The sequence below is a fragment of the Siphateles boraxobius genome, unplaced genomic scaffold, assembly GCF_051911475.1.
Source record: "Siphateles boraxobius isolate OS27281-9 unplaced genomic scaffold, OSU_SipBor_1 100, whole genome shotgun sequence".
NCBI classification, from domain to species: Eukaryota; Metazoa; Chordata; class Actinopteri; order Cypriniformes; family Leuciscidae; genus Siphateles; species Siphateles boraxobius.
In genome coordinates, this window is record NW_027508701.1 from 3,678,162 (window position 1) to 3,685,181 (window position 7,020).

Below are 7,020 nucleotides of genomic sequence, written 5' to 3' on the forward strand. Positions count from 1 at the left end.
AAGATGAGAAGGCGGACCCATCCACTCTCCAGACCGCGGTGATCCACTCCAGCGCGCGTCCGGTGAGTAATGAACATACAAAAGCGATTTTGCTTGCATCTGTGGCGTGTAGGGAGGTCTGCTGGGCGAGTTTCAGTGAACATTGCAATATAAAGCCCTTGCATTTACCTGGGTCTCCCTCTTATTTCTCGGGAAGCGCGAGGCATGGATTATTGCTCGAAGCATTAAGTGAGTCCGGGGGAAGAGCAGGTGTGGTGGGCGTTGAAGCGGCCTTGGGTCCCGCGGTAGACTTCTGCTGGGTTTGAACCGCTGAAATCAATTCCTCCGTGAGAGTGGTCAAGCGGGACAACTGGTGGTGATGAGTGGCCAGCTGAGAGGCTTGAGCGGTGAATGCGGCCGACAGAGCATTCATTGTCGCTGGATCCTCGTTTGGCAAAGTATTCTGTGACGAATCAGACAGGTGAGGCAGATCCATTTGCAACAATTTAATAAGCAGTCTCAAGCAAACATAAAGCGTTTCAGTAGAAGGATAACACAAATCAGAAATTCTTGAAAGGGCCGGACTGGATCCTGGGGCAGTGGCCAGAACTCAGAGTCAGAGACTGGCTTGGTTCGACACGGGCAGCAGACAACAGGATAACCAGAGACGGGCAAGGTTCAGGGCTGGTGGCGAGAATCAGAGTCCAGATACAGGCAATGGTCACTTGACAGTCAGAGAGGTTAATAACAGGCTAGGTTCAGTAACACAGATAATCAGGGAACTAGAGAGCGCTCGGACATGAAACACAGGGTGAAACAATACTTTGCACAGTGTGCTGAGTTAACGAGGCAGATATAGCTTAGGGACCAGAGTTCATACAGAACAGGTGTAATGCAATAGGAGCATTACGATCCCTACTAAGCTGAAGTATGAGACACTTAATATTCAGGAGAGAGGGCACGGGAATGAGAGTGCAGGGAATCACCAGGGTCAGACGCCGTAACAAAAGTTAGTCTGGAGCCCTGCACATAGGACTGGACTTCATCCCTGATCTTGCAGCATCAGATGGCTACAACTGTGTCCTCGTGGCAGTGGATCAGCTTTCCAGTCTTCCGGAAAACACAGGCTGCATCCGAAATAGCATACTCTCTTGAGAAGGTACTTATTTTGAAGAATTACTTCACGGCCTCTAAAAATTTTTTTATGTAGTATGAATGTGTGTAGTGTGAATGAAATCCAGATGTACTTCATGTTGACATTATGGATAGTGGTTTTCCAAAGTTACTAGCCACACAGCATTTTTACTAGCCACATTTTTGTTGTTGTGAAATTCCCTATTTAAAGTTCACTATGGCGTGCTAAAATTTACTTGAACTAGATTTACAACCCTTTTAAATGTAAAACCACTGTATACAGCCAAATCAAGACTACATAAATGTATAACAATACAGGTCATTATCATTAGCTCTGATAAGGTTGTGTGTAAAGCTCACCATGTATTAAGATAAAGCTAAAAAAGTAGCTTCTTATTGCATAATAAAAGTGTTGTATGGATGTAGAAGATTAATAAAAAAGATAAAAAACTAAACTGAAAAAACCTTTAGCATTAGCAACACTGTCTGTTTAAATGTCAGAATCAGACTCAGAATTACTTTATTGAGCCCTGATGGGAAATTCTTTGTTAGAAATTGCAATGGACAGTAGGTCAGTCTCGAAACCTCACGAAAAATGCATGCCATGGTTCAGACAAAGTTTTTATTTTCATTCAAATTTGAGGGGAACGTTCCTCTCATCATAAAGAACACATTTCAGTTTGTGTCATTTTTGTGGTCAGGCCCTAATAATGACTACTGGTAAGGTTGACAAGAAATGGATAGAAATATACCATGTAAATGTAAACACTCCTTATCAACAACAGCAATAAATAATAGAGTAGAAAAAAACGTCTCTGCATTAGAACAACAATGAGCAAAGAAGAACAAATTATTTTTGGCTCATCAATTCAAATTCTGAAAAAATACTTGTGAGAATGTGAGAGTGATTGTGGCGAGCAGGACGAGGCTGAGGCCGAGGCCATAACATCTGAACTGCGTTACACTGGTGCCGAAACCCGGGAAGAAGGAGGCGGGAAATAAAATTCAAGCCTGTCCTCTCTCGCTCTTCACAGTCGTCGCTCCTCCTTTAATGTTTCCGCTCCTCCGTGAGAGATACGAGACCGGTGCATCGCATAGGAGTCGTTCAACATTAATCACGCCACCGGCCTCGTGGGGTTCTCTCACGTCCCTCATCCTGCTCACCATAGTGATATTGAAGGAGAGGAGCAGATTAAATGTCCTCACAGCTTTCATCATCAGATTCATCCTTTCTCTGCTGGTCTCTGTGCTCCATGAAAGCTGGCCTTCGAGACCGGAGACTTCCCACATGCCACAACTTGATGGCTGGTACTGGATCAAAGTCTGACATACACCAGCTCCTCTTCCATCACTGCACTGTCTGTCGAACTGTCACTCATTACTGACAGGCACTTTGTGGTGGCTAGAGCTTCTCTCAGTTTTATTCTTTCAGCCTCAGCAATGTAAAACATGAACTCCTTAGCTCTGTTAGAGTTCCTATATGTACTTCCAACTTTCAGACCTTTTTTCTCATCGACCCTAAAACACAAATTGAATAACGTTATGAGTCATCATGACTAACCTAGCTTTCTAACATATTAATTAACATGCACAATACTTACTCGCACATCCACAGGTAGTCCGTGAAGGGCCGACCTTTCTTTCCTATAGCGTGTACGTTTCGAAACAGCATCCCCATATTCTCGAACTCGGCTGACTTCATGAGGAGCAGAGATTTCACCCCCACACTGTCTTGTAGCGAAGTCTGTGATGGAAACAGGGGACAGCTGTACAGTCAACAGGTCTGACAAGGTCTGATTCTTAAGATTGGCCCGCCAGTCACTTTTGACCAGCTTGATGGCACTAAATCCCCGCTCACAATCAGCTGTTGAAGCAGGGATGCAAAGGATGAGGTCAACCACATGCAGTATGTCCGGGTAGTCCTGGCAAAGCTGTTGATTGACCTCACGCCATAAGATGTTTTTTTAGAACACTGGGGTCCTGGTACAACATTGACTTAAGAACAGTCCACTGGTCCAGGACTTCTTCCACCTTCACCCCAGCTCTCAGCAGCACAGGTTCAAAGTGCGTGATGAGGTCCTCCACATCAGGATCCCCAAAATCAAAAAATAACAGATATATAAGAAATAGAAGATGTGTTAGACAAAATTATATAAAATCAGTAACTTAATGTTTTGATTAGTCTGGTGACTTTGCATACAAAAACGCTCCCAGCTCACTAGGGGTGGGAATCTCTAGGCACCTCACGATTCGATTCGATTACGATTCAGAGGCCTGCGATTCGATTCTAAAGCGATTATCTGAATCTTTGTGTGTGTGAATATAAATACTTTGCTTTAAAAGTACAAAGTAATGCCCCATAAAGAATTAACGTACAATATATTTTATTAACATTGCAAAGAACCAACAGGAAAATAAATGTGTGCCTGAACTAGCAGCATACTTGTAGTAAATTAGTAATATAACAACAACAGGTGTTCTGACGATTCATGCTGCCCATTGAGATGTGCTACTTACTGGTTATGCGCATGTACAGACTCATTTTTCTTCTGCTTACCACGCCCATAAATCTATGCATCCTTGCTGTGGAGACTTGTAGGAAACTTTGACAGGTCAAAGATGAATATTTGATGATAATTTTTACTTTTCACACCGTTTTAAAAATAAAAACAGTACATTATACTGTACTCTTAACTTCGAATTTTATTATAATTTTATTTCATATAATAATATCATTTTTACTTGTTATATCAAATGTGATAATTGCTAGTTCATTTAAAATATCAAAATATGTTCCTCATACACTTACCCTGATTAAAATGAAAAAACGATGTCATAATATTGTGAGATTTACACCATTATGGAAACAATAGAGAATGAATCAAAATTGTCTGTGATCGATTCGCGCATGGATAGCATTTTTCGACAAGGCAGCAGAAATCGTCTGAACACCGGTACAGCCCAGAGCCATAGAGAGAAACGGCTCTGGTACAGCCGAGTGTTTTTCCTCCTCTGGGTGGAAACGTGTCATATGGCTTCTCATATTTGTCGTGTTGCCGAAATATTTTAGTTTTATTCTACAAAGCTTACAACTAGTGTGGCTCTTGTCCAGCTCCTTTCCCCCTTCAACTTCATAGAAGCCAAAATATTTCCACACGTCAGCTTTTAACGAGGAGGGTGTTTGGATTTCGCGCTCAGCCATCGCGTCTCTGCTATGTGCACACGCCGCAGCCCACAGACAGACGGTCCGGGCACTGCACTTCCGCGCTGCAGAGTTCCGTCTTTTGCGTTCCGTCAATATTACGTCATTATAAATAGGCTACATATCTAAAAAAATATATATATATTTTTTTTTTGGAAAATCGATTTTTGACATTTGAGAATCGATTCAGAATCGTCCACGTCCACATCGCGATGCATCTAAGAATCGATTTTTTCCCCCACCCCTACAGCTCACCAGTATTTCTGTCTGCCTCTGGCCAATATCGGAAGTTGGTAATGCGCATGGCACGCAGGATCCCATGGCTCACATCTCCAAACCTGTTGTCCATTGTCTTTGCCAGCAGGTCTATGAGGCGGTCTTTGGACTGATTCAGGGAGTGGTCATCACATGGTTTTAGGCTGACACCCTCATACTGGTTTGTTCCCAGCACTGTCTTCAACCAAGGTCCAGGTCTACAAATTATAAGAGAGAGAGAGAGAGAGAGACACACACACACACACTCACTACTTTGAGTGACTTCTTATAATGATATATTGATATTATTATGATTATTTTTAATTTATACTATTAAATATGTACATTTAATGATAAATACAGTCTATTTGGTGGTTGTACGTGGATTTGTATTTAAGCATTAAAGCCATGGTGGAGGTCAGGCAGTCATGGACTTCGGCCACAGTCACTGAGGAACGCTACATGGTTAGGGACAGGCTGCTGAGCTGAGTCAGCAAGTCACGAAGGAAGCAGGAGAATTTTATGACCGCCCCATCCTTCAAAATATGGAGAAACCCTTGGGCCTTTGCCTTCTGTGTTTTATTCCCAGCTCCTCCAGGGGACTGTGTCTGACATGATAAATGTATAGAATGTAATTAGTATAAAATAACATCTAAAAATATTGAGTAATTATTAAAATGAATGAATACACACTTCAACTACATTAAACTAACACACTTCTCCTGTACTGTTTCCAGGCCCTGACATGTTTTTACATTTGGGAAATATTGCCACCATAACGGTCTTTTTCTTACCTGTACTAGCCTACTATACTTGCTCTAGGTGGTGCAGGAGTCCCTTGTAGCCTTTCAAACTGTTTTCAAGGGCTCGCAGGAAATGTAAAACCCACCGGGTTCCTCCTATCCTTGTCGGTATCAGATGCCTCATGCCAATCTCCTCAAAGCTCCCCCTTAAGTTTGCCCTGTTCACACAACTCTTGTGATAGAACGTATACAGGCCGCTCAGCAGGTCATTAACTTTCCTTGCCAGCTTGTTATGGGACATGGCATCAGAGTAGGCCAACTCCAGCCGATGGGACATGCCGATGGGACATGTATACCCAGAATCTCCACTCTGTCGCCACACAGCTGGCTAACTACACCTTTCTTGACCCCTGTCATGACAGCAGTGCCGTCTATCCCACACGCTACCAGTATTTGTAGCCACTGTCCTGTCTCATCTTCGCTCCCTGACACGGTCTCCATTATTGAGGATATGGCCTCAGCGATGTGGCTAGCATCTGGTTTGTCCACCGATTGGATACCAACAAAACGCACCTCCATCTTCCCTGCTGTTACCCACCTGACATACACCAGCTCCTCTTCCATCACTGCACTGTCTGTCGAACTGTCACTCATTACTGACAGGCACTTTGTGGTGGCTAGAGCTTCTCTCAGTTTTATTCTTTCAGCCTCAGCAATGTAAAACATGAACTCCTTAGCTCTGTTAGAGTTCCTATATGTACTTCCAACTTTCAGACCTTTTTTCTCATCGACCCTAAAACACAAATTGAATAACGTTATGAGTCATCATGACTAACCTAGCTTTCTAACATATTAATTAACATGCACAATACTTACTCGCACATCCACAGGTAGTCCGTGAAGGGCCGACCTTTCTTTCCTATAGCGTGTACGTTGCGAAACAGCATCCCCATATTCTCGAACTCGGCTGACTTCATGAGGAGCAGAGATTTCACCCCCACACTGTCTTGTAGCGAACCACCTTCACCCGTTTAGTCAAAATGCTTCCGATATGACCAATGGACAATTCATGGTCCTTTATGGTTTTGACTTTAAAATGTCTTGTCCCAACCACAAAAGATGCCCCCTTTACCTTTTCACCACCATATGCCCTACAATTGGAGCAATACATGATTTTGTTGGCTGGATCATCTACCAGCCATTCTCGACCTGACTTCCACTTTTCGTTGAAAAGTCTTTGTTTTTCTTTGTCTCTTCTTCCGTTTTGGTTTCATCATCAGGTTTTCTCTTGTGTGTTGTCTGCTCACCGGGTTTTGTTACACCTTTTATATGTCGCCACATAGCTCCAACGGCGTTCAACGACGTAACTCCAGCAGGGCAGCTAACGTTAGCTGTCTCTTCATTTCTGTGTCATCGCCGGCCACTAGCGCACAAGCGCAAGGCAACACTGTGAGCATGTAATACTCATGGGAGTTGTAGTGTCACATTGCAATATGGCTTATTTCAGATGCCTTTTGAAAAGACTACAATTATTCAACCCGCCAACGTGGCTAGTTGGAGTGACTGTGTTACCCGCCACGAGCAAAATCCACCCGCATTTGGCGGGTTGGCGGGTGTTAATGTCAAGCCCTGCATGTGACCTTCCAGCATCAGCTGCATTGCCTATCCACCATTCACAAATCCACTCCCGTGGCCTCATGGGATAGT